The sequence below is a fragment of the Marmota marmota genome, unplaced genomic scaffold, assembly GCF_001458135.2.
Source record: "Marmota marmota marmota unplaced genomic scaffold, marMar, whole genome shotgun sequence".
NCBI classification, from domain to species: Eukaryota; Metazoa; Chordata; class Mammalia; order Rodentia; family Sciuridae; genus Marmota; species Marmota marmota.
The window spans coordinates 1999919-2027079 of record NW_026000185.1 but is presented as its reverse complement, the minus strand read 5'-3'; the positions used below and the strand labels follow the sequence as shown (position 1 = coordinate 2027079).

At 52.9% G+C, this 27161-nt stretch overlaps 1 long non-coding RNA gene across 1 annotated transcript; it reads right to left on the bottom strand.

Moving 5' to 3' along the window:
* Window positions 1-23323: 23323 nt before the first annotated feature.
* LOC125612411 lies at window positions 23324-26780 on the bottom strand. The gene is made up of 2 exons (XR_007342774.1): window positions 26302-26780; window positions 23324-23822 (listed from the first exon to the last, which is right to left on the bottom strand). It is a non-coding gene; the product is annotated as an uncharacterized LOC125612411 (long non-coding RNA).
* Window positions 26781-27161: the final 381 nt, after the last annotated feature.

Genomic DNA, 27161 nt, shown 5'->3' with positions numbered 1-27161 from the left:
CACTCCCTCGACAAACACTTGCTGGGACCTAGAGTGAGCCTGGCCTTGCGCTAGGCACAGGGGACACACAGTGAACAAAACAAGTCCAGTGGCCACCTCTAGTGATGCGACCTCGGCGGTCTGGTCCCAGTCCAGGGGTCTCACTCTCCCTCAGCATGTCATCTCATCATTTCGGCTGCAGGTGCCCAGCAGGAGGTTCATGGAGGAACCCCTCACTTTCTGGTGGAAGAGAGAGACGGTGAACGTGCCCTTCCCTAAGTGGCAGGAAGAAAAGCCAGGCAGGCCGAGGGAGGGAGAGGCACGCGGGGCTCTTCCAGGGACGTGGCTGGGCTTCGTGACGCGGATGCTGAGCCACGGAGGTGCCCGACTGGAGATCCCGGAGCTGGACGGGGAGTGGGGCGAAACAGGACGCCGCCCGTGAGCGGTCAGAGTCACAGCGGGCTGGTGGCAGGGAGCCCGTGTGCCCAGGAGGGTGCCCTGGGATTCTGACGTGGTATCACAAACTGGGGACTGAGTCACAACACCTCCACCCAGAATGTCCAGGGTGATGAGGGTGACGATCTGCTCAGAGGTTGAAGGTCCATCCTCCATGCCCCAGGAGGGCACGGAGAGCCTGTCACCATCTCCCTGGGGACTGCCACCCAGCAGGGGCTCACAGACAGGGCAGCGGGCAGGGAGCACTCGCGGGGTGTGGGCCAGAGGTGCTCTCGCCTTAGAAGCCACATGGGATCCGGGTCCCGTCCCTCAGGAGGGGCAGACGCAGCTTGTTCCCCTCCTCCCTCCAGGTGCCCACCGCCCCCGGCGCATCCAGAGGAGCTGGGAGAGCCTGTGTGGAAAGGGTGAATGAGTGTGTGACTGTGTGTGCGCGTGACCCAGGGGACATCTCCAGCAGGACTCTGGGCAGACCCTCTGCTCTTGGCATCTTAACCATCAGCTGGTCCTCCCTCCCTTTGGAGGGCAGGAGTGGGATCTCTGGGGACTTTTCCCCTCTTCCGTATGGCTTTAGGACTTGTAGAGTACAAAGGCTTAAACATTTTAAAAACCTGATCACAAAAATGACAACAGTCAGGCGCGGTGGTGACATGCATAATCTTAGCGGCTCCGGCTCCGAAGGCTGAGGCGGGAGGATGGCACGTCGGTGGCCTGTCTCAGGAACTTAGTGAGGCCCTAAGCAACTTAGGGAGACCCTGTCTCAAAAAGGGCTGGGGCTGTGGTTGGGAGGCAGAGCACCCCTGGGTTCAACTCCCAGCACTGAAATAAAGACGTGACAACAACAAACTCCCACCAGAGGGTTTTTCCAGGCACCACCTCCCGGGGGTTTGCTCTGCTCATTCTATCTCCCTTCGTTGCAGATGTCTGCCCGCCTGGTGGTGCAGCCGGCCCTGGGGAGCCTTGGGAAGGGAGAGACTGTTCCCGCTGCTGGAGCCGAGGTCAAGTTGGCAGAGGGACAGTAGGTAGGGACCTGGGCCAACGCTGGGGGTCTTCAGGGGTGCTCAGACTGAGGCCAGCCTCCCTCTTTCTCCTTGCCTCCCTGTCTTTGCACCCTCTCTCTCCCGGTTCTTTGAGGACACGACATCTTCATGGAGCCTTGCCAAAGAGGCAGAGGCTCCTGGCCCAGGGAGGGGAGGCCTGGGGTGCAGAGTGCGGCTCAGCCGTGGGCACCCGCTGAGCACCTGTGAACCCCGGGCTCCACGCCCAGTTCAAAACGGGAGGCCCAGAGGCCACTCTGGCTGCCTCCTAAGCTGGGAAGGACTAGGGTGGGCTCTGGGCGGTCGGGATCAGGCGAGGACTAGAGATCCCTCATCCCCACCCCAGGCTGCCTGGGTGGACTAACCTGTTCACGTCCTGATCGACCTCAGGAGCCCCACAGCAGGCTCCAGCCACACCCGGAGCAGCCTGGCGCTCTCCCCCACCCATGTCCTGGGCTGGTCTGAACGTGGCCTCCACAGCCCCTCCTGCTCCCCCCCCTTCTTGAGGGGGATCCGTGCCTGTTTATTGAGCGCCTACTAGATACCAGGCTATGTCCTGGGTGCTGGGCCATCAAGGGAGGGAAGTTTCCTTCTAGGGGGAGAGAGAGAAGCCGGGAAGTGAAATACCGGGGGTCCTGGGCCAGCGGAGCAGGAGGTGATGGGTAGGAAGGCTCCCTGGCTTCAGGGCTAACCGGCCTGTGGGTTTCGCCAGGCGGGACAGGGTCTAGATAGAGAGGGTGGGGCCAGGGTGTGAGGGGAGGAGGGGTCTCCTCAGGAGAGGGGCTGCTAGAGGAGGCAGCTGGAGGCCAGGGAGGGGCCCGCTTTCTCCAGATAGTAAATCAGGCTGGAGTTCCCTGGCCCTCCAGCACATCCAGCGCAGGCGTTAACTCCAGCAAAGCTTGGGCCTCCCACAGGCTAACTGCCGGGTTGACTCCCGCCATCCTCTCCGACCCCAGCTGCCACCACCTCCCCTTTCCTCTCCTACCAACCCTGGGCCACAGGGCCTTTGCACAGGGGGTCTCCCACATCAGAATACCCTTCCCTCCCCACCCTCCTTCAGGGACTTCTACTATCTCTCAGTTGGTACCTTCCTCCAGGACGTGTCCCTGCCTCCCTCGGGAGGAGTCAACCCCTGGTCACCCTCTCTCCCAGGCCCCGTCCTCCCCAGCACGCATTCTGGAGTAGACGGACGTTTATTAGAGTGAGTGGCGTCAGGCCTGTGGCGTGGCACATAGTAAGGGCACGACCTGGCTTCATTGCATGGGAGAAGGAAAGGATGAGTGGATGGTGTGTGCAGGTCGTACGTCCCCAGGACCCCTGGTTAGGACCGCTTTGGGTGCTGGGACAAAGCCCTGGCTCCACCACTCCCAGCTCTGACCCATGGTCCCTGAGCCCCAGCGTCTCCATTGGCAGCTCGATCACAGGAGCTCTGACCTTACTGCATTAGTGGGGTTTTAAAAAAGTATTTTATGAGCTGTTGATGGACCTTTATTTATATGTGGTGCCTCACACATGCACGGCAAGCTCTCCTCCACTGAGCCCCAGCCCCGGCCCCTGCATTTGTGGGTTCTATTTGCTTTTTGCAGTCCTAGGGATGGAACCCAGGACCTCACACATGCCACCACTGAGCGATATCACAAACCCTCCTCCTTTTTTTAGTGGTGCTGGGGATTGAACCCAGGGCCTTGCGCATGCCTGGCAAGCACTCTACCAACTGAGCCATATCTCCAGCCCCCCCTTTTATTTTTAATTTTGAAAAAGGTCTCACTGAGCTGCTCAGACTGGTCTCAAACTCCAGAGGCCTCAGCCTCCAGAGTCTCTGGAATTACAGGTGGGCCACGCCGCTGCACCTGGCCTAGATTTTTTTCAATTGTAAAACACAATAGTTTCCTGCTATATTTGGCCACGTTTTCTGTAGTTTCAGTTACTCACACTCAAATGTGGTCTGAGAATATTAATATTGGTCTCAACTATTTCAGAAGAGAGACCACATTCCCACAGTTTTTAACATAGTATATTGTTATAATTAGGCTATTTTATTTTGTGGCACTGGGGATCGGACTCAAGGATGTTCTATCATCAAGCAACATTCCCAGTCCTTTCTATTTTTTATTTTGAGACAGGGTCTTGCTAAGTTGCTGAGGCTGGATTTTGTGATCCTCCTGCCTCCTCTTCCCGAGTCACTGGAATTACAAGTGTGCACCGCTGCACCTGGAGTATTTTATTACCATTTTTTTCCATCTTACTGTGCTTAGCTTATCAATTAAACTATCAGTTACGGACAGGAAATAACACACAATAGAGAGGCTTCAGGCATCCTCTGAGGTTCTTAAACCATTTCCCAGAAATGCAGAAAAGGGGGCACTACCCTAAACGTAATATAAAGTCTACCATTTTCTTTTGTAGTGAGGGGGATACAACCCAGGGCCTCATGCATGTTGAGCAAGTGTGCTCCCACTGAGCTGTGCCCTCAGTTCAAAATTTGTCATTTTTACGTGTCACTCGGTGGCCTTCCATACATCCTAACGTGCACTCATGGCTCCTGAATCCATTCAGAACCTCTTGAGCTTCAGGAAGAGCACCTCGTGGGCTTGACCTTTCAGTTCAGGCCAGGGTGTGAGAAGCACCTGGGAATGGAACTCAGTGCCATGAGTGCTTTCAACAAGGGCACCAATCAACGCTATTCAGCCCTTGCTGGACCACAGGCCTGAGGGCGCAGCCCCGACACGTGACACGTGCCCATGACTATGTCCCTCCAGCCCAGGGAGGCGAGGCTCCGAGTCCCTGCTCCACAGTGACCACGAGGCAGCACAGGCCCATGCCAGAGCCAGTCTCTCCACCTCCGCCAGAGCTGTGGGTCCCCTCCAGGCGCAGGAGGGGTGGGGAGGCCAGGCGTGAGCTTCCCAGGGGACACTGGATCAGCGTCCCACTCTTGCCAGGTGCCACTGGTAGATGGCCCAAACCTTCGCTCCCAGGAAGCAGGGCGACCGCATCGGCCTCCTCTGCCCGCCTTGGCTTTGGTGCCCGGCTTCTGCTACCCAGCTGTCCCCTTGTTAGGCTGGTGGCAGGTCCTGGAGGCTCCAAGTGGCCTTTCTCAGGGCCGGTGACCAGCTGTAACTAAACCACCAGTGCCCATGGAATCCGGCCATGGGCGGCAGGGAGCCCATGGATCAGACCCAGCTCCCGCCTTGGCCCCGCGACTATGTTACACAGAGAAGCCGGCCACGCAGCCCGGTCCCCTGGGAGGAACTGGCAGGCAAGCCCTGTGCCCTGCCCGCCTCTGCCCAGCTGCTCCGGACGTCCCGAACATGGACTGTCACTTCCTTTTCCCTGCTGAGGTTCTAGGGAACAGCTTCAGTAGTTAGCAAGCACAAGAATCCCTGGAGGGTGGTTTTTGTTTTTTTTTTTTTTTTAACTGGGGACGGAACCCAGAGGCGCTTAACCACCAAGCCACATCCCCAGCCCTTTTTATTTTTTATTTTAAGTCAGGGTCTCACTAAGTTGCTTAGGGCCTCACTAAGTTGCTGAGGCTGGCCTGGAACTTGTGATCCTCCTGCCTCAGCCTCCGGAGCCCTGGGATTACAGGTGTGTGTCACCACGCTGGCCCTGGGGACTGTTTAAACATGGAGAGTCCCCAGCCCCACCTCTGGACAAGCCACCAGCCCACTCTGACCACCCTGCCCCAAAGTGACTCTGAGAAAGGCGATGCTGGATGCCCTTTGAGCCACCCTAGAAATACAGTATGGTGTTTAGTTAATTAACTAATTGTTTATTTTGGTAAGAAACTAAGCTGTCAGCTGTCATCTTGCTAGGCTGGTGGCAGGCCACGGAGCCTACCAATGGCCTTTTTCTCCAGGCCTGCAATGGATGGAACCCAGGAGTGCTCTACCATTGAGCAGACACAGACCTTTTTATTTTTTGAGACAGGACCTCAGTTGTCCAGGCTGGCCTCAAACTTGCAATCCTCCTGCCTCAGCCTCCTGAGTAGCTGGGATTCCAGGCACTCAACTTTTTTCTTTCTTTCGTTTTCTTTTTTTCAGTGCCGGGGCTGGAACCCAAGGCCTCACGCATAGCAGGCATTGCTCTACCACTGAGTTACATCCCCAACCTGCCATTTTCATTTCAGATGGGGATAGCAAGAGTGGTGCACGAATGGATTCTCTCTGTGCATGCACCTTTGTGACAGCTAATGGGATCACCTGGGTCCAGAGAATAATCTGAGCTCTTAATTTCCTATCGCTCCTATTGAGATCATAGCAAAAGCAAGAGCAAACATTTACTGGGGCCTACTAGGCAAATACACGTGACGCTCGCATCCGCATTTGCCTGTTTACCTTTGCAATACTCCCAGGAGACGGTGCTCTGAGGATGATCCCCGTTTTTTCAGAGGAGGACACAGAACACCCCTTCCTCAGTCGCCTCAGCCAGCGAGCAGCAGGGCTGAGACTAGGACTCTGGGCCCTGTAATCATCTAACCCCGGGGTTGTGGCATTTCAGTGACCAGACACCCTGAGCAGTGACAGGTTCCCCTGCAGGATGTCCCCAGGAAGGTGCTTCCCAGGGCAGAGAGTTGGAACCCCCTGTGTCTTCTTCCCCAGCCATGACAGTGACCTTGACCAGGTGCATCTTTTTTTTTTTTTTTTTTTTGCACTGGGGATTGAACCCAGGGGTGTTTTACCACTGAGCTATATCCCCAGCCCTGGTTACCTTTCTATTGACTTATTCATTTAATTTTGAGATCGAGTCTTGCTAAGTTGCTTAGGGGCTCAGTAAATTTCTGAGGCTGGCCTTGAACTTGCAGTCCTCCTGCCTCAGCCTCCCTGAGTTGCTGGGATTACAGGCGTGCACCACTGCACCTGGGGTTCAACTGTGACTACTTGAAGGGAACAAGAACAACAAAGGCATCTATTGGGAGGAGATGGAGAGATCAGAGGATTCAAAGGGAAAACAGAACAACCTCGACTTCCAGCTAGGGACAGGAGAGGACTTGGGCTCTAGACGGCAGGCCTTAACAGGCTTCTGGGGCCATTTCATTGAAACAGGTGTCCCTCCAGCCCCCAAGGCCTCATCTTTTGGCACCTTGAGTGACAGCCCCATTCAAGCTGCAAGGAACTGGAAAAGAGCAGATTCTTAAAGGAAATGCAAGGGGGCTTTTGGGCTCAATGAGTCCAAAGAACATTTTAATTCTGGGTGCTGTTAACCCATCACACAGCTTTGTGCTACCCCTGGGGTGGAGGCGGCCCTGAGCCTGGGCTCCTGACTTGACAGCAGACAAGGGCCTGGGTTCACTTCCGGGCGCCTCCTTGCTCTGAGCCCTAGTGTGGTGTGAAACGGGATCATCATGGTCACCCTGCACCCCGTGCCAGGAGGCAGACAGCAAGGCGAAGGAGGGAAAGTCATCATGGGTCTAGGACTAGGCTGTCCTTGGAGGGGTACAGGGAGTGGAGGAAGTCAGGTGGGAGAAAGAAAGAATGAATGGACCTGCGGAGAGAAACAGCCAAGAGCCTTTTCAAATGCACACCTGGGCCGATTCCTGGGCCCCCCCTGAGGGCTCCGGGAGATGCCTGGCATTCTTAGAGGACCCCCTCCTGCTTGCCCACCGCAGTTGCAATTCCTGCTCAGCAGACCCAGCAGCTGGCCGGGGAAGCATCCAGACCTTTGCCAAGCACCCGGGGAGGGGACATTCGGGTTATAGTTTGCAGAGGGGCTGGCCACCGCGGCGGTGGTGCGGGGTGTCCCTGGAAGTAGTGAGGAAAAGCGACGTTTGGTCCCTCTGCAGTTGGCGGATGAGAATATACCCACCTCCACTCCGCGAACCGGAGCTATTCTAGGAAAGCAGCCGCTCCCACGGGGAGACGGCTCTGTGGGTGTATTAAACGAGATCCCTTTGATGAGCCCTAAAAGTGTCCTGCGAGACAGCTTGAGTCCCGGCGGCGAATCCATATCAGAGTCACGGTCAAGGTGGCAGTTTCTCCCTGCTCCATGGAACACCTGGGAGTAGGTGTGGGGTAGGATTGCTTTATATCAGGTCCGCGATTTTGTGAGACTGATCAATATGTGGTGCAAAAACAGCGCAACTTTGCATAAATCAAAATGTCAGTTCTCTGGGTCACGGTGCCCTCTGTGATAACAAGCCAGGGATGGGGAAGTGGTGGCAGTCCCTTGCTGGGACAGGCTGTGCAGCTGACAGATGCACATCGCCATCTCCCTTCCTCCCGGCTCCCCTGGGAGAGCTGTGGTCCGGTGGTCTCCCCAGACCCAGGCTTCCCAGGGAACTCCGGGGCCCTGCTCAGCGGGGTGACTCGCAGCTAGACATGTGACCCGTGCTGGCCAATCAGAATCTCTTCTAGGATTGACAGATAGTTGCTAGGAGGGAAAAGTTCTCTTTCCAAGGGGGCGGCTGGAACTGGGTGCCCGCAGTCACCGGAAGCCATTGCTTCTGCTCTGTGCAGAGGACATCCATGGAAAATAAAGGAATGAAGCCAGGCAGCAGCGGGAGAGAGAAAATCAGATTGGGGAAGTGTTCTTATCCACTCCTCAAGTTCCCGGTGACTTTACCATGAATTCCTCTCGGGGAAAGATCTTTGGGTTTGCGCCCAGATTGGGGGTGGGAGCTCTGGCTTATGAGATTTTGTAGTAGCCCTACTTAAGGGGGGGGGGGAAGAATTAAAAATTAAAAATTGCTAAAGAGCCAGCAGCAAGCTGGATTTGATCCAAGAGAGCTGTGGTTTGCTGGTCTAAGGCAGCAAGGGGGGCACCGGGCTGATAAACACCTGCACCACTCAGCAAAAGTTGCTGGGGCTCCCTCTTGGGGACAAGTTAAGACCCCAACCCTCAAGCTTCTGGACGCTTCAGCCAGGATGCCTCCACTTGCAAGTTAAAGACCAATCCTCTCTATTTCTTTTTTTCTGGATGTAATATCAGATTACGTTCAAACCCTGCGTCCTGCCTGCTGAGTCTCTGCGTCTGTCGGTGGTGGCTGGCAAATGGTTCAGCATATCTATATACTCTCTCCCTAACTGCACTTATATTAAAAAAAAAAAAGTCAGTCCCACTGGTACTCTCTGTTCCCACCGTTGGAAACCAATTTAGCAGTTCACGCTCTCAATTCAGCTCCTACCAGCAACACAGATAAGCTTAATAATAGGTGTGAGCCCTGTGCTAAGGGCTTTAAAGACGGTTTCTTATTTAATCTTCTTGATAACCCAGGGAGGCAGTGTAGGGGACACGGCTGATTGCCTAGTTGGCATCCACGCTGGATTTTCTTAAAGACACCCAACCAAACTCCTGCAGGGAACCCAAGAGCCGGAGGGGAGACTACCCCACCCCAGCTCCAGGGGTGGTTTCTGATTGGTCTGGACCGGATCATCCTATTTCTCCTTCTGGGATCGGTTCAGGAGTCCAGTGGTAAGCCACTCAGCTCCAGGCCTCCCAAGTGAAAGGGTTTTCGGTTTAAGGCAGGGCTGATAAGCTGGGAGTGGTCGGGTGGTGCATTCCTGTAATTCCAGCCGCTCGGGAGGCTGAGGCAGGAGGATGGCAAGTTCTCTGCCAGGCTTAGCAATTTAGGGAGGCCTTAAGCAACTTAGTGAGACTCTGTCTCAAAATAATAGATAAAGGGGTGGGGATGTGGCTCAAGTGGTAGCGCGCTCGCCTGGCATGCGTGCGGCCCGGGTTCGATCCTCAGCACCACATACAAACAAAGATGTTGTGTCCGCCAAATACTAAAAAATAAATAAAAAAAAAATACTAAAATTCTCTCTCTCTCTACCTCTATCTCTCTAAAAAAAAAAAAATAGATAAAAAGGTCTGGGGGTGTTGCTCAGTGGTTAAGGGCCCCTGGGTTCAATCCTTGGTACAAAAAAAAAAAAAAAAGGGAGAGGGAGGGGGTTTGAGACCCAAATTGGACCAATTACATTGAAAGAAGGGAACTTTACTCCAGGTTCAGGGGAGGATGTGCTTTTCTTCACTAGATATGAGCGAAAGTCATGCGGACTCAAGTTCCACAAGAAACCAGGGTCCGCCCGTGACTTCTAGTAAGTTCTTTCTTCGTCTTCATTTGTCTTGATCTTCTTCATATTTATCTTCGTCTTTTTTTTTCTTTCTCTTTTTCACGGTGCAGGGTCAGCCCTTCCTGAAGGGCCACATTCTTTCTGGACTTTTTGTTACGTACATTGATACCCTCTCTTATGATCCGATTCTGTTCCCCACAACCAAAAACATCTGGCGGATGCGTGGCGACACGTGGCCGCCATCCTTTTACATTTTCAAAAGCTGAGCTCCAGTGGGTTATGTAACATAAGTGAGTCACCGAGCTAGGAAGTGGCAGAGCGGGATCTCCTGCTTCTATGCCAATGCCACGAGCCACACCAAGACAGGGCTAGCGGGGAGCATCCGTGCCCACAGCCCCCGTTCTGCAAGACCACCTGCTTCCTGGCTGCCACGGGGCCAGCCGCCTTCCTGCACCATGCCCTTCTGCCATGATGGCCCCCAAGTGATGCAGCCAGCCAACTATGGACTGAACCCTCTGAAGTCCTATGATGCCCTCCACTCGAATGCAGCCACCAGAGACTGTCACCAAGGCTGACTCTATACTGGTTCCAGGCCCCTGAACCTTTAGCATTGTGAGTTAAATAAACGTTTTTTTTTTTCTGTATAAAGTACCTAACCTCAGGTATTCCATATTAGTAATGGAAAACGGATTAATAAATGCATGTTTTAAAGTATGCTAATTTCCTGAGTACAAGAAAACAAAGGTTTATCAATTTCAAAAATAATAATGGTAGTTGCTGTGTTGACTCCATGTCAGGCACTGTTCTTAATGATTCTCCTGCACTCATTTGTTTGTAAGTTTGTTTGTGGTCATCTGAACAGTCAGGGAACATTCACCTATTTTATTTAGGTTTTCATTTTTTCAAATTCCAGCCAGAAGCTAAATATAATTAGAAACTGGTAAGCATTGGGTTCACTCCAAAGGAGTAGGATCATTCAGATTTACGCCAATAAAAGAATAAAAGTATCCTGCATTCATTCTGTTTTTGTTCTAGGGATTGAACCCAGGGGTGCTTAAACACTGAGCCACATCCCCAGACCTTTTTTATATTGTATTTAGAGACAAGGTCTTGCTAAATTGCTGAGGCTGGCTTTGAACTTGAGATCCTCCTGCCTCAGTCTCTGGGGCCATGGGATTACATGCCTGAGCCAAGAATGCATTCGTTCTTGAGGTTTTTTTTTTTTTTTTTTTTTTGTGGTGCTAGGGGTAGAACCCAAGGCCTCATCCCTACTAGGCAAACACTCCCACTAGGCTATCCCAGCCTGCTTTCACTCCTTTAAGGAGTTACTGGGATCTCTATTTGATGGCTGAGGAAACAGGCACAGAGGTCTAAGTCGCCCTTCCAACAGCACATAGCTGATCAGGTTCCAGTGGTAAGTGCTTTTATTCTGTATGTTGGACAGAGAAATGCACCGACTTTCCCAGGTTGACCCGAGAACCTGCCGCGAACCCCACGCCCACTCATTCGGGCCGCTCCACTTATTGCTGGACCCAGCCTGGCTTTTACAGGCATTGGGAACTGCAGACCTGGGGAGTCTGGGACCTCCAACCAGGGGTGGGGGTCAGCAGGGAGGTGAAAACCGGTAGCTGTGGGGCTGGGAAGGTAGCTCAGTGGTGAGATTCTTGCCTACAGTGTGCGAGGACCCGGGTTCCATCCTGAGAGCTGACCAAAAACAGGTGGCCAGGATTGCTCTGTGTCCACTCACTTCCTGGTTGTTCTCGGTGGCTAGCTTTCCAGTTAGCTTTTGTCTCTGCAGTGCCACCCACTTCCTTATGCTGTGACTTCAGATGGATTACACTCTGGGAACATTCCCTCCCCTTCTAGAGCTCAGCAAGCCCAGCTGGGGACAGGTTTGGCTCTCACTGCACACCATCATTTTAGGAGGGGAGAACCATTCCCAGTCTACAGCTGAGGACTCTCGTCCCAGGCCCCTTGCTGAACCACCCCTCCCACAAGAGCCTCTGAAGTAGGTTCCATTGTTACCATCCACCCTTTAGGCGGAGGCTCAGAGAGAGGAAGTAATTTGTCCAAGGTCACACAGCAGACCCAAACGGAGCAGGGATTTGAATCTAGAGATTGTGACTCCTCATTCACCATGGCTCTGGCATTACACTGACTGTGGGGGAGAAAGGAAATCCCTAGGAATCCAGAGACCTTTCACAACATTAGATAAAGCTGGGCGTGGTGGTGCACCCTTGTAACCCCAGTGACTGCACTCTGGAGGCTGAGACAGGAGGATCACAAAACCCAGGCCAGCCTCAGCAACTTAGTGAGACCCTGTCCCCAAATAAAAAGTAAAAAGGGTATGGCTCAGAAGTATAGGGCCCCTGGGTTCAATCCCCGGTACCAAAAAAAAAAATCAGATAAAGCCAGCCTGTGCCCTACTGGGCCGATTCTCTGCTGGATTCTGTTGGGGGACATGCACCATATTCACACCTGATCCTTCCCGCCTTGGTCCTCTGCACTCAGCCTAATTTCCTCAACTTAAAATGCTCTTTGCAGGGCCGTGGCTGTGGCTCAGTGGTAGAGCACTTGCCTCGCGTGTGAGGGTTCGCTCCTCAGCCCTGCATATAAACACACAAACTCAAGGTCCATCCACAACCAAAACAACAAAACAACACCCCACAGAGAAAAAACATGCTCTTTGCAGCCTTTCCCCTTGTTTCCTCTCGTCCTCCACGTCCCCGTCCCTGTGCTGTACTGTCCAACCAAAGTCCCAGGCCACTTGTGGCCACTGAGCATCAGGATGGGTGCCAGTCTGGACTGTGCTACAAGTGTCAAATGATCACTGGGCTTGGAAGGGACAACGACAGAATAAGCCCCCACTCCATTTTTGCTATTGATGATTAGTGGAAATGAGAGTATTCTGCTCCTATTGCTGGGCTGGGGAGTAGCTCCGTGCCCGCCTGGTATGTGCAGGGTCCTGGGTTCAATCCTCAGCACATCCCCCCCCCCCGAAATATATATATTAACATTTTCACCTATTTCTTACGGCTTTTAAAAATGGTTCCTAGAAAACATTAAATTATATACGTACATTATAGAAAAGCAAATTGCATGTATCCTTCACAGACGTGAACTCACCTCTACTGTTTCTTTTGGACGGTACATTTTAGAGCTTTAGCTTAAATGCCCCCTGGTCCCTGAAGCCGCCCTGGACCTCCCTGACTTAGCCTTCTCCCCTTAGAGGAGTTGTGACTGCAGGTGTTTGTTTCTCTGACATCTAAAGGTCTCAAAAAGTGATATTAGATGTAAAAGTTTTGGACAGGGAGGTGGCTGGTAGGTGGGTGGGTGATTTTGTCTAGCACACGGGAGGCCCTGGGTTCAGTCCCCAGCGCTGCCAAGGAATGGAAATGTCTGGAAGGGGTCAGCGGGGGCTGGTGGGGGCTTCATGGCAGCCGCAGCCCAGACTCCTCCACCTTGTCGCTCAGGTGTCAGTGCGAGGTTCTCCCCACTCATGAAGAGTGTTCCAGAGCCATGAGTGGCACCCAACTGTGGTCCCAGCTGCTCAGGAGGCTGAGGCAGGAGGATCCTTGAGCCCAGGGGCTCCAGCCAACTAGGACAGCATAAAGAGACCCCAACTCTTAAAAAAATAAGTGTGCTCCAGGGTTCTCCTTTGAGCTGGGCAAGCACCCACCCCTCTCTAAGGATGCTTAACTGTCATGCACACACCCAATCAGCTTCCCTCCGTCCCATTGGCTGAGGCTGGGTCACATGGCCACACCGGCTGCAAGGGAGCCTGGGAAATGCTGCACGGCCAGGTGCCCAGGTGCAGATGTATGGTGTTAGCAGAAAGAAGACGTTGAGGTCAAGATCTGGGTTCCACTTCCTGCAGGCGGTCTCCTCTGGGTTTCCGAGTGGCCTCACAACCTGCCGTCATTATTGACTTCTCTGTTTCTTTGGGAAACCCTCCTTCTTTGCACCTAAGTTCAGAGAGGGCAAGGACTCATGAGCTTGGCTTCTGTCCTCCACTGCGGATGCACAACTGAGGCTCGTGGTCAGCGTTTGTTGAATGAAGCAAGGTTTGTTAAAACCCAGTCACTCCCAGCAGAGCCGGCCTGGGGAGCTGGGCGAGGTCGCGACACTGCGCTCAGCATCAAGTGGAGCTGTGCAACGGGAAAGCTCTCCAGGTGACTGCTGGTCGGGGAGGCAGGGAGCTGGCAGTGCCCCTAACTGCCTTTTAATACCCAACCCGAAGATGTGCCTGGAGGACGGTTCCAGAGAGAACCGATCCCACGTTGCATCGTTAGGGACTTTCATCAATCTTAGAGACTTCTTAGAATGTTCCCTGGAATTGTGAAAACCTCCCAAGACTCCAAGCGCTGCTGCCAAATTCATCTCCCTAAGTGCCACTTAGCTCCTTTCCAGAAACTTCCTGGCGTTGAGTGATCAAATCCAAAGCCCCCAGACTGTCATTCAAGGCCTTAGATTCACATGAGCTGCAGCACCCACAGGTCACAGCCGTGGCCTCCCGGAGACCTGGGCTCCAGCCCTGCCTCCCCTCTTCCTAGCTGAGTGGTCCTGGGACAGTCCCTCTCCTGCTCCCACTTCCAGTGTCTGTCTGAAGACTGCAGATACATCCTCAACCTGAAACTGTGGAGTTCAGAAGGCTCCAGACTCTGAAAACAGCATCACAGCACAGGTACAAAATTCCACACCTGACCTCATGGGATGGTTGCAGTCAGAATCCAGGTGAGCTGGGCCTGGTGGTGCACACCTGTCATCCCAGCAGCTCAGGAGGCTGAGGCAGGAGGATCCAGAGTTCAAAGCCAGCCTCAGCAACAGCGAGGCGCCAAGCAGCTCAGTGGGACCCTGTCTCTAAATAAAATACAAAATAGGGCTGGAGTGTGGCTCAGTGGTTGAGTGCCCCTGAGTTCAATCCCTGGTACCAAAAAATCCAGAAACAAACAAACAAAAATACCCAGGTGCACCCGGTTGTGTGCATGAGGCGTACATGAGACCCAAATGAATTTCGTGTTTAGATCCCCAAGATATCTCATTATGTATATGCAAATATTCTACAACCTAAGCCCATGTCTAAAACAGGGTCCTGAACATCTCGGATGAGGGACCCTGGATCTGTCACAGTACCCACTCATGGGGGCTGCAGTAGGCAAAGATGTCATGGTTGGCCATGTCGTCTTTGTCACAGAGCTGGGGGTGCAATGAACACTTGCCCTTGTTATACTTTGGGGTGTATTTACCCTTCCATCCCAGGGTGGGGGTGTCCTAAAGAGGAGTGGCCCTGTTCTTCCCAATAACAGCAAGGACAGTGACAATGAATGATCACATCACACCCTGGGGCTGTTCTGTGCCAGGTACTGTCAGGGGCACAAATGGCTTCCGTGGTGGGCTCTATCTCCGTAAAAAGTAGGTCTTGTGACTGCACAAGTACAGAGACACACAAGGGCTGGGGCTGGGGCTCAGTGGATCCTCAACACCACGTAAAAATAAATAGAGGTTAAAAAAAAATACACAAGGCAGGGCAGGCTGGATTTTTTTTCTTTTTTTAGTGCTGGGGATGGAACCTAGGCCTCACAGGTACCAGGCAAGTGCCCCACTACCAAGCTGCACCCCAGGCCCATTTTTTCTTCTGATATTAAAATATATCCCCGGTCCCCTACAGGGGTCAGGGGACTACAGATGTCAGTGCCGTGTCCTTGTGCCTCATGGAGAACTGGGCCCTGGACCCTGGGCTCAGCACAGTTCCCTTTGACTGCCGTGACAGTCCGCTCAGCTAGGCCAGGATGGCACACACTGGTGTCCGGGATTCACGCCGGAAGATGTGTCAGAGTTTTAGATTTACATAATTCACCAGCAAGCCTGATCCAACTTGGCACATTTTTCTTCAATTTCCAAAGACACACAGTAGCAGGAACCATCAAAAGAAAACGTATTCAAAATTCCTCAGACTGAAGAACTTTTGATATTACATAATTTTTTTTCCATTTGCAGGGCTGGGAATTGAACCCAGGGCCTCGTGCATGATAAACACACTCTCTAACCACTGAACTACGTCCCCAGCCCCCCAAACTGTGTAATTCTTGATACATTTAATTTTGGGGCGGGGGAGGAAAGGATTCCGATTATTTCACACTGGTCGGAGTGTTTCATTACCATCTGGTGCACTGGGATATTTCAAATGCACCAATTCAAAGCACGCGGTAATATTAGGCCCATTTGGTAACCAAGGCCACAGAGGTTTCCCAGAAACGTGGCCCAGGATCTCAGCCACCCGACTCTTGGAGGCAGTGTGTGCATCTTTCTCCCTCCCAGGGGAGCCCTCTCCGATCCCACCCTTCCCAGAGACCTCTGCGCTGCCTTTCCTGACCCCCCCGGGGAGGTGGGGGTCTGCCCTCCTCTCAACCTCTCATGTCCCAGGAAGGGCCCCTCTCAGGTCCCCCACCACCGTCCTTCAGCATTTTCCTGCTTCTTCCTCTTGTGTAGACCACCCACGTCCTATCCCTGACACGTGCATGAAAAATAAAATAGCGGTTGACATTTTTTGAAGGCTCAGCATTCATAAACAACCACCCTGTGAAACAGGGACTATAATTACCCTTCACTTTGCAGATGAGGGAACCGGGTAGCACAGAGGGGTTGAGAGGTTGGTCCCTAATCACACAGGTAGGAAGTAGCAGAGCTGGAATTAACCACAGATCACCCAGCTCCAGCATCTGTGCCCTTAACACTGTGCTTGCTCCCTGTTAAACTGCAGAGTGCAGGGCTGGGGCGGGGGCTCCGTGGTGGAGCACTTGCCCAGCCCGGGTGAGGCACTGGGTTCGATCCTCAGCACCACCTTAGAATAAATAAGTAAAACAAAGATCATTTGTCCACCTACAATTAAAACAAGATTTTAAATAATGGCAGTGTGTAGGTGACTTTTAAAAATCATCTATTACAAAAGTGTTTCAATTCCAAGTGAAAAGCACCCCTCTCCTAGGTTGCTGTAGTACGTGCATCCACGCGCACAGCGTGAGAGTCTGAGTCCCACCAAGAGGGAATCGGTACAGCAACTACAACAGGAGAAGTCTAATATACGGAATTCTCACTTGCAGAGCCCTCCCACCCCCGGGTTGGGCTCCAGACCTTGTTGGTGAGGCCGCAGAACTTTCTGGAACTTGCTGGAAGTCCACTCTCTTGGGTGCCAGAGGCTCTCTACTGTAAAGTCTGTGAGGAGGGCCGCGGGGCATGGGGTGGCTGCTGGGTGCTGCTGGCCGTCCTGCACATCAGGAGCCTGGCACAGGAGCCACTGGACGCCCCGGAGGGGCTGGACCTGGGAGAGCCATGTGTTTCAGGAGCAGGTGCTGCAGACAGGAGCCGCAGAGGAGCTGACAGCACTTCCGCTATGAAATGACCCAAGGAGGGTGTGGTGGGCCCCTGGTTCTGGAGGAACCGGTGCAGGAAAAAGCCAGGCCCACTCCAAGAGTTGGCCAGGAGAGCACATGGAACCAGGAAGCCAGACCCTCTCTGCAGCGCCCCCTACTGACAAGGCTTCAGTGACAGTAGGCAAACTGTTTAAAGGGCCCAGATCCATTTTCACAGAGCAGGTAAAAAAGGGTGAATTTTGAGCTGAGAAGCAATTTGTCAATCATTGGCACACATCATGCTCATTAGGAAATTTCTGGCTATGACAGACACTCAATTCAAACTCTATTTGTTTGTTTATTTATTTATTTTTGGTACCGGGGATTGAACCCAGGCTCGCTTAACCACTGAGCTGCATCCCCAGCCTTTTTAATTTTTTTCTCTTGAGACAGGATCTTGCCAAGTTGGTTACAATGTTGCTAAATTGCTCAGGCTGGCCTCCGACTCGCAATCCTCCTGCCTCAGTCTCCAAGTTGCTGGGATTACAGGCCTGTCCAAACTCACATTTAGAGATGGTGTATATGTGTGTGGAAGTGTACAGACTCCAGTAACCCCCACGGATCACTTAATTAGAAATGGTAAAGCATGCTGTCATGGTGGATAACACTGAAAGATGCTTCATAAATAAATGACCAAATGTGATACCACCAATGACAGGAAAAAACAAAACAAAACAAAAACAACTCTGCCTTCATTCACCTTCTGACGGTGAGGTGCAGGTAGGACACATGTCACTCACGATGTTTTCTCACCAACACATGTTAACCAGCCGAGCCAGCAGCTACACGTGTAAACTCAGTGACTGGGGGCTGAGGCAGGAGGACTGCAAGTTGGAGGCCAGCCTCAGTCACTTTGTGAGAACCTGCTGGGGCTCCACAATGGCACACTTGCCCGGCATGTGTGAGGCCCTGTGTCTGATTCTCAGCACTGCATATAAATAAATAGATAGATAAATAAAGATCTATTAACAACTAAAAATATTTAAAAGAAGAAAAGAAAAAAGACTGGGGAGTAGTTTGGTGGCAGAGCATTCCTGGGTTCAGTCCCTGGTACTAAGACTCCTATCAAGAAGAAATAATCGATAATTGCACAAATGCAAAATTAAAGATCTTCTGCAAAATAGGTCTGAGGGTGCCGCTCAGCAGCAGAGAACTTGCCAGCGTGACTGAGGCCCTGAGTTGGATTCCCCAGGGAAAACATGTCCTACAGAATAACTGTCTTGACTTCGCAGTCCGTGTCCTGAAAGGCAGGGAGACGCTGGGGAACCGTGCTGGGTCAGAGGAGACTGCCGGGAACTGACAACCTGGTGCGGTGCCGGGAGAATCCTGAATCTGAGCCAAGGAGGTCATCGTAGGACAATAGGGACAATTTGCACAGGGGTGACGTATCTGAAAATATCATGGCACACCAGGCGTGATGGTGCACACCTGTAATCCCAGTGGATCTGGAGGCTGAGGCAGGAGGATCACAAGTTCAAGGGCAGCCTCAGCAATTGAGTGAGGCCTTAAGAATCGCAGCGAGACCCTGTCTCAAAAAATAAAAAGGGCTGGGGATGTGGCTCAGTGGTAAAGCACCCCTGGGTTCAATCCAGTACTAAAAAAAGTAGGATGTTTATGGTTTATTTCTTAAGTATGATAACGGATTTGTGGTTCGGTGGGGTCATATCCGTGTTCTTAGGAAATAACATCAAAGTTCTTAGGTGTGCAGGGTTATGATGAGAAAGGAACTCGATGATGTGAGCCAGCCACACGTCCACGCAGGGCACAGAAACACGTAGGCAGGCAGGACACGGATAATGCACCGTGAGATGAGTGGACGGACGGACAGACAGAGACGTGGAGAGGGGAGGAGGAGAACTGAGGGCCAGCACGTAGCTCCAGGCCTGGGCGGAGGGAATCTGTCTCCAGGTCTCATCTCTGTCCCTTTCAGTCCGCGTCTGGGTGGCAAGATGACTGCCAGCAGCTGCAAGGTCACCTCGACAGAGTGATGCACATCATGGCTTTCCCAACTGCCCAAGGAAGTCCCAGGGCTGGTGCTCCTGGTCGGACCATGCCCTCTCCCCTGAACCTGCTCGGGCCAGAAGGACGGGATTCCCCGATGGGAGACCTGGGTCTGTGGCCTCCCAGGACTCTGGGATGGAATCAGCCACACAAAACCCACGTGAGCGAAGATCGGGGGACTGAATCTGGGGGGGGGTGACCAGAAGGGACACACGGGGTGCTGGCCAGGTAAAAATGACATGTTTGTACACATATTTAAACCCGGGGTTAGCTGGCATGGGGGCACACACCTGTGATCTCAGTGACTGTGCAATATGAAACAGGAGGATCACAAGTTCAAAGCCAGCCTCAGCAACTTACCAGGCCCTAAGCAATCTAGGAAGTCACTATCTCAAGAAATAAGAAGGGCTGAGGATGTGGCTGGCTCGGTGGTTAACACCCCTGGGTTCCATCCCAGTCCTCCCCCACCAAATCAGTAGGAAAAGGAAAGGAACTCAGTAAATATTTCATAGACATCTGATGGAACAGTCAGGGTTTTGTTTCGGTTCGTGCAGTGCCGGGGATGGAACCCAGGGCCGTGCTTACTAAGTGCGTGCTCTACCTCGGAGCTCCATCCCCAGCCCTTTGACTTTTACTTTAAGCCTTGAACTTGCAATCCTCCTGCCTCAGCTGTGCGCCCCCTTGCCCAGCTCCAAGTTCAGATCTGTAGAGGGCTGCACAGTCTTCCTGGGTGTGGCTCTTCTACCTGTTTTTCTTTTTTGGTGCTGGGGTTGAACTCAGGGGCACTCAACCACCGAGCCCCATCCCCAGCCCTGTTTTGTATTTTATTCAGAGACAGGGTCTCCCCGAGTTGCTTAGTGACTTGCTTTTGCTGAGGCTGGCTTTGAACTCACGTTCCTCCTGCCTCAGCCTCTGGAGCTGCTGGGATGACAGGCTTGGGCCACCGTGCTGGTCTTTCGTTTCTGTAAATTTTAAAATGGGGGCTTTCTAAGTTGCGCAGGTGGAACTTGTGATCCCCCTGCCTCAGCCTCCTGAGCCGCTGCGTTGCGATGATGCTGGGGGCGCCCACTGTGCCTGGCTTGCGCGTTTGTGTGTTTGTACTCTCTAGCCCCTGGCTTACGGTTCAATGCTTACAGGATGAACAAAATCAAAGGCAGTGTTTGCTTAAGAGTTTGAGGAACAATCTTCCTGAAGCATTGATTCCCAGTAAATCTAATCTCTACAAATGAGAAGAAATGTAGTAAAGTCGGTGCAATGCCTTTTCTCCGACCTGTGGTAGGTGGACAGAACGTGGGCTCCCATAGGTGTCCCTGTCTGAATCTAGAGCCTACGGACACACTCTGTGACATGGCAAGCGGGATGGCAAAGGTTGCAGACGGATGTCAGATAGCTACTCAGCTGACCCGAGGTGGGGAGACGGTGCTGGATTATCCAAGGGGCTCCGTGTAGTCCCCAGCATCCTTCTGAGAGGAGACGGGAGGACCAAAGAGAAGGAGAGGGAGGAAGGAAGAGCCTCAGGAGGGCGTGCCGCGGGGGACACTGGGCAGAGCCGCAGCCCTGCTGCACCTGATTCCGCCCCGGCCAGACCCGCCTGGACTTCTGAGCTCAGAACGGTAGGAAAACCGTGTGCGTTGTTTTAAGCCACTGTTGGCGGAGCTTTGTCACAACCGTCTTAGGACACGGCCACACCATCTCTGGTGTCTGTTCCCTAACCTGGGTCCCCTGTCGGCCACATCTCTGGCATCTGCTCACTGGAGTCTCCACCCACATGGAGTCTGGCCATCTGGGACTTAACAATGGACAGTGACCGACATGATGGTGACATCATCACATCTAGGTGCAAGAATTAAGAGGACTGGGCCGATCCACGTGCACTTTAGGGAGTCCCCAGGTGCAGTGTACACAGCTTGGCACTTGTTCTAAAGGGGTCATATGGAGAGACAAGACCCTGAGGCTGGTTGGTTAGGGAGAGAGACTGGGCCTTCCCAGCCTCCTGTGAAACTTCCAGATGACTCCAGCCCATCAGACTGCAACAGCATGAGAAACCCCAAGCAAGATCAGCAAGAGAACAGGTCAGGTGAGCTGAGTCCGCCTGCAGAACCGGGGGGAGAACATAATTACTGCCAACCACAGCACGTAGGAGTGAATTTGTCCTGCAGCCATGTCAACCAAACCTCGGTCTAATTGTAGCTACCATGAGTTGAGGGCCCTCTGGGGTGGCAGCTGGGGAACCACCAGGCCATTCAAATCTGGCTTGGACCCAAATATCACCCTGCCGTTTTCAAGACGAAGAAACCGAGGCCCTGAGAGGGGCAGTAGCTAGAACCGCAGGCGGTCGGGGAGCTGGGTTCAAAACCAGGTCCATCGGACTCAGCCCAGGCCCTTTGCACTCCCAGGGCCTCGAGTCCTTCTTGTGGGCCTCTGTTGGTCCCACAGTGGCCTGGCCACCACTGAGCACCCCAGGTGGCTCACAGCTGGGTCCTTTCCGGTTTCCTTCTCCCGTGCTTGAGGTTCACGGGGAAGCAGGATTTCTTACCCAGAAAATGAAAACCTAAACGTGCCCAGGGAGCGCGGCCTGATCCATTACCGTGTCATTCTAGCCTGTGACATACCTGACACAGCCAGGCTGCTGGAGAGGGACCGGGAAGGTCCCCAGCTATCCCAGGGGGTTCAGGCCCAGAGTGTTCCCTGGGCCACCTGGGACTGCCTGTCACCCTGTGCATGCGCCCCAGCCGGCTGGCGGGCTGAGATGCCAACGGCTGCGCAGAGGTGGGGCATCTACTTGCAGTCCTGTGTCCCCAAGCCAGGCAGGGCGGGCCTTCGGGTGCTCCAACACCTGCCACAGGGCAGAATCCTGACCCCCCGCTGCCAGGAGGCCCCGATTCCGCCCCTACTCGCGGTCCTTGCACCCTCTAGTGGCCACGGGGGGAAGAGCAGCTGGGGAGCCCTTCCCTGGGGGCGTGGCACTGTCAGACCCTGGCACCTCCCAGGTGAGCCTCCAGAGCTCAGGAGGGAGACTGCCCCCGTCACGTCCTTCTGAAGCACGACTGTGCCGAGCAAACACGGGAGCCTAAGCGCCTGGAGTCCCGGCTGCTCCCGAGGCTGGGGTGGGAGGACCGCTTGAGCCCAGGAGTTCAAGTCCTGCCTGGCAGCAACACAGGGAGACCCCAACTCACACAAAACAACAGCAAAAGGCCACAGAAACCCCCCACAACAACAATAACAACATACTTAATAGACCACTCGGGTGTCTGCGACCTTCTTAAACAGAGATGCCACATCAGGTTTTTGTCTGTCTGTCTGTTTTCTGGTCCTGGGGATTGAACCCCCCAGGCACTTAGTCCCTGAGCCATATCCCCAGCCCCCCCCCCCTTTTTTTAACTTTTAATTTTGAGCGAGGGTTTCAGTAAGTTGCTGAGGGGCTCTCTTCCTCCTGCCTCAGCTTCCTGAGTGGCTGAGATGTACAGGTGTGCACCACTGCACCTGGTGGGTCTATCGTTTTTATCAGGTGCTAGGAGGATTCCCAGGCTCCAAACCCCTGCAAGCTTAGGCATCTATGAAAACCCTTGTTTCTAGGATGGGCCCTGCCACTCTCCTGATGTAGCCCTTGGGTACCTCTGGCCACCATCCAACAGTAAAAACAGAAGCCCCCTGCCTTCCACTGCTGCGGCCCCAACCCTCCACCTAAGGGGCACAATACCATAGAACGTTCCTTCTTGCTCATTGTCTATGGGGTGCTCCTGGGGTACAGGCAGCTCCTGCAGCACTACTCGGGGCCAGGCTCAGGTATGCCCACACCCCTGGAAAGCAGGAAGAGAGCATGGGGCCCCAACATTGGAAGGCTTCCGGGGCTCGGTTTATGAGTACTGTTCATGGCTTCCCTTCGTAATCCACCAGCCCAACCGCAGTCCCCAGGCCACAGTGGCCATAAAGGCAGCCGGGAAATGCAGTCCAGCCCAAGGGTAAGCGGCCAGCCAGTCTCTGCGGCTCCTGGCTGGCTCTGCCATGTCCTCCAGGCTGCCTGCTCTGGCCCAGCCCCTGCCTCAACCCTGCCCCTGACATGGAAACGTGAAGGTTCTTCCAACTCTAGCATCATCCACCTCACCACGGAACTGTGTTACTCAGGAGGTTTGGGGCAGGGCCCAGGACTCTGCCTCTCTTTCTTTCTTTCCTCACGAGGCTGCCCAGGCTGGTCTTCAACTCACAGGCTCAAGTGGCCCTCCAGCCGAGCTCGGCCTCCTGAGTTGCTGGGAACACAGGCACAGCTGCCACACCTGCCGTGGATTCTGCATGTCTAGGACGCACCAGGTTTTTGCTACTTGGAATTCTTCCTGACCGAGGTGGAATATTTGGTTTGAGGCCCTAAACTGAAATAACAGAAGGCTCAGTGTTTTTGCACAGTACCTATGGGAGTCAAAACACGAAATGGACAAAATCACCTTTGAAAACCTTTATTCACATGCAAACACCGGGTGGCATGGCTGATGTGCCTTTGATGGTTCATGGAAAGAAGTGCGGGTCTTCAGATGTGATTTTTCTTCTTGTTTCTCAGTGCTGGGGATTAAACCCATTAAATCTTACAGGGAGGCAGGCGCTTCCTCGGTCACTGTGCCACATCCTCACCCTCCAAGGCGTTTGTTGTTTGTTTCGATTTGGTGCTGGGGATGGGGGTCAAAATCAGCCTCATGAAGCTAGGCAGGAGCTCTGCTTCTGAGCTCTGTCCCCAGTCCCATCTTTAGACTCTTGACTCACGCTCAGAGAAGGGAAAACTCGCCCAGCTCACCCTGACTCACAGGCATCGAGTGAAAAGGCAGGCGAAATTCTCTGTGCTCCTCAATGGTCCATCCTCTCTCTTCTCTCAGGAGAGTTGGCATAAACGACACAACTCACTTTGACATAGCTTGCTTCGCATTTGCGCCTGCGCTGAGAAGCGTCTGCAAGGGTACACACCAAAATGTCAGCAGAGGGTACGGGACTCAAAAACTGGAGGCAAACTTCGGATGTCCTAATCACTTGAATTTGTGACTTTGAGGAAGTCCTACTTTGTAATCAGAAATTTTCTATTACAAGCATGGACCCGATGCTCTTGAATATTTGAGGAAAACATAATTTCTTAAAATGACTTCAAGATATTTGAAGGGTCAAGTTGGGGTGGGTGACTGAGGCAATTGCCTGGTTACACCACAGTGTTTTTCCTTCCTTTGTTCCTTAGGATGGCATCTCACTACACTGCTCAGGTTGGTGAGAACTCAAGGGCTCCAGTGACCCTCCTACCTTAGCCTCCAGGGTAGCTGGGGCTGCAGATGTACATCAGCGTGCCTGGCTGGTTTACCCATTTGAGAAGTGAGGAATGAAAATAGCGTCTACCTCACAGGACTGTGCTGAGGATTAAGTGAGTCAGTACACAAAGCTCTTAAAGTGGCTGCCACCTCAATGGTGTCAAATCGTGTCACCTATTAATAGTTCTAAGAGCTATTCTAGCAGTTTCTCCAGGTAGGTACCCGACTGCCTGCACCAGAGCCCACAAGGGAGGAGGAAGTTAGAAAATGCTGATCTTTGCGTTGTACCCAGATTTCCTGGATCCAGATTTCTAGAAGTGTGGCCAGGTGCTTGCATTTTAACAATCTCTCTGGGGGACATTGGCAGTGGAGAACTACTGATCAAGGATAGCACTTGCTTTGAAAGTGGCTCATTTATCACCCGGGACAATATATATCAAACCCACTGCAAAAGCTTTTTCTTTTCTTTTCTTTTTCTTTCTTCCTTCCTTCCTTCCTTCCTCTCTCTTTCTTTCTTTCTCTCTTTCCCTCCCTTCCTCCCTCCCTCCCTCTCTCTCTCTCTCTCTCTCTCTCTCTCTCTCTCTCTTTCTTTCTTCTTTTTTCGGTACTGGGGATTGAATCCAGTGCCCTCTGCATGGTAAGTACCCAAACTACCACTAAGGCACACCCCCAGCCCTGAGAAGCCTTCTAATGTCCTCCAGGCCCCTTCCAGGGACCACGGGGACCCCTTCTACCCTAATGACACTCCTGATGGCTTGCATTCAGAGGCGGGGAGCTGCCCGTGTCCTGTGGTTTTCCAGGGTCCCATAAATACTAGGTCGTAGAATATGAAACTGCTCTTATCCAGCTATCTGGGGTCCATGGAGACCCAGTACCATGTGGTTGAGCCTAAATTCAACAATTCACATAATAGAGTATTCAGTTCCCAAAAGGATCAACAGAGATGCCTTTCTAAAATACAATGACTCAAAGCAAGCCCAAAACTGGTAAAAAAAAAAAAGTCACTTCACTTAAAGGTAAGATGGGACAACGCTCTAGGAGCCAAGGAGGAGGCTACTCATGCATGGGAGAGTCATTGAGTTTATTTTGGAATCCCAGGAATCTGGGATGCAGAGGGAAGGAGAGGGTAGGTTCTTTGCCATCAGATCAAAGGAGGAAGCACAGAGGGGAAGCCTGGGAGGAAGGGTGTAGGGGGTGTGCCGTCACCCCCTGAATCTCAGGTCCCAGGAAATCACATTTGTCTTTGAGCCCAGCAGCAGTGGCTTCAAGTTCCTGCAAAGGCGTCAGCACAACAAAAGGCGATTGTTGGGGGGACGGTGGCTTGCATTTTTACAAGCCACTAATTTGATACAAGGTGAAAATCAAACGCATACTCCCATGAGAGTGCCAGCAGCAGTCAGCTGGGAAAGGAAAGGAAGATCTGCTTGCTGCGCTTGACCTCAAGAACACTTGTCATTTTCCTTACACCTTTTCTTTTCCCCAGTTGCTGGAGATTGAACCCAACACGTAGCTAGGCAAGCCACCTACCACTCACTGAACTCAGTCCAGCCCATTTTTGTGTTACACTACATTTTAAATTTTTAAAAATCATATAAATTTTATTTTTTATTTGAGACAGGGACTCGCTAAGTTGCTGATGCTGGCCTTGAACTTGAATCAGTCCTCCTGCCTCAGGCTCCCAAGCCACAGATGGGGTTACAGGCAAGCACCACCCACCACCCCTAGCTGTGTTATGCTTTAATTTTTCAAATGAACATCTCTTTTATTTTCAAATACACAAACAACAAAGAAACCTCAAAAGCACCAGGGATAGATAAAAATTTATTTCACACAGGTTTCTCAAGCTAACACTAGGCCTTGGGAGCCTTATTTTAAGAGGGCCCGTGGTTTGGGATTCACAGGGCCCTTTGCCCACGGCTCTGATGCTAGTTCCCTCCCAGCAGTGGGGCTCTCCAATAAGGGTGGGCAACAGGGAGGGGTGATCTCCCCGAGGGCACTTGGGTGTGCTGGGTGACATTCTTGTGTGTCCCAACGAGTGGGAGGGTGGCAGGATGCTCCTAGTCCCAGCTGGCAGAGGCTGGAGATGCTGCTCCGCATCCTACCGGCACAGGTGGGCCCAGCCCCTGAGAATTACCTGGACCAGAATGTCCACCGCAGCGGGGTGGAGAAACCCGGGTCTAGACGAACCAGCTGTCCCACGCTGCAAGCTGAGGGCCCCTGGGTCCCGCCTCCGTGGGGGTCGGAGGACACAAGGCCTCTGCCCTCGTTGTCTATGGAGATGTGACCCACTTCCTGAGTTCTTCTAGTCGGGAAGGTGACGGCCCTGGGCACAGCCAAGGTTGGCCGCAGGAACAGCTACATCGCTACGCATAACGAGCCACCCGAGCTGGGGGCGTTGCGAGCTGGAGGCTGGAGTGTGGAGGTCAGACGGGGAGGACGATGCAGAATCGGTGGAGGACACCCAGGAAGGGAGAAGGAGCCGTCGTGAGTTGATGGACTGAGGTTTTTTGCGCTGCGCCACCTCCTCCAGCGACCTCTTCCCCTCGGTGGGGGCCTGTGTCTCAATCAGTTGGCTCCTCCCCTGCCCCCTGCGGTGCCAATCAGACTCCAGGCTGGCCAGGGAGGCTTTTCTTCCAGCTCGAGGCGGGAAGGTCCCTTCCCATTAGGATGAGGCTCTCTTAGAATGCTGCTAGCCCCCCAGAAACCAGAGAGGTGGGAATGAGAAGGGAGGGAAACAGAGAGGGGGGGTATGGAAAGTGAGAGATGGATTCAGGCCAGAGCAAAGACAAGCCGGGGGAAGGCACCAAGCATTATGGTGCTGGATCCAGCCAAGCCTGAAGCCTTGGAGAGCCTTGGACTTTCTAATTATGTCTATCAATCATTTCCCTTTGTAGCTTAAGCCCCTCCTTCTTTGATACGGAAACATTTCTAGCCAATACAGAAATGAGCCACTGCCGCGAGTTTAAGGGTCCCTTCCACTGTTGGGTAAAATGT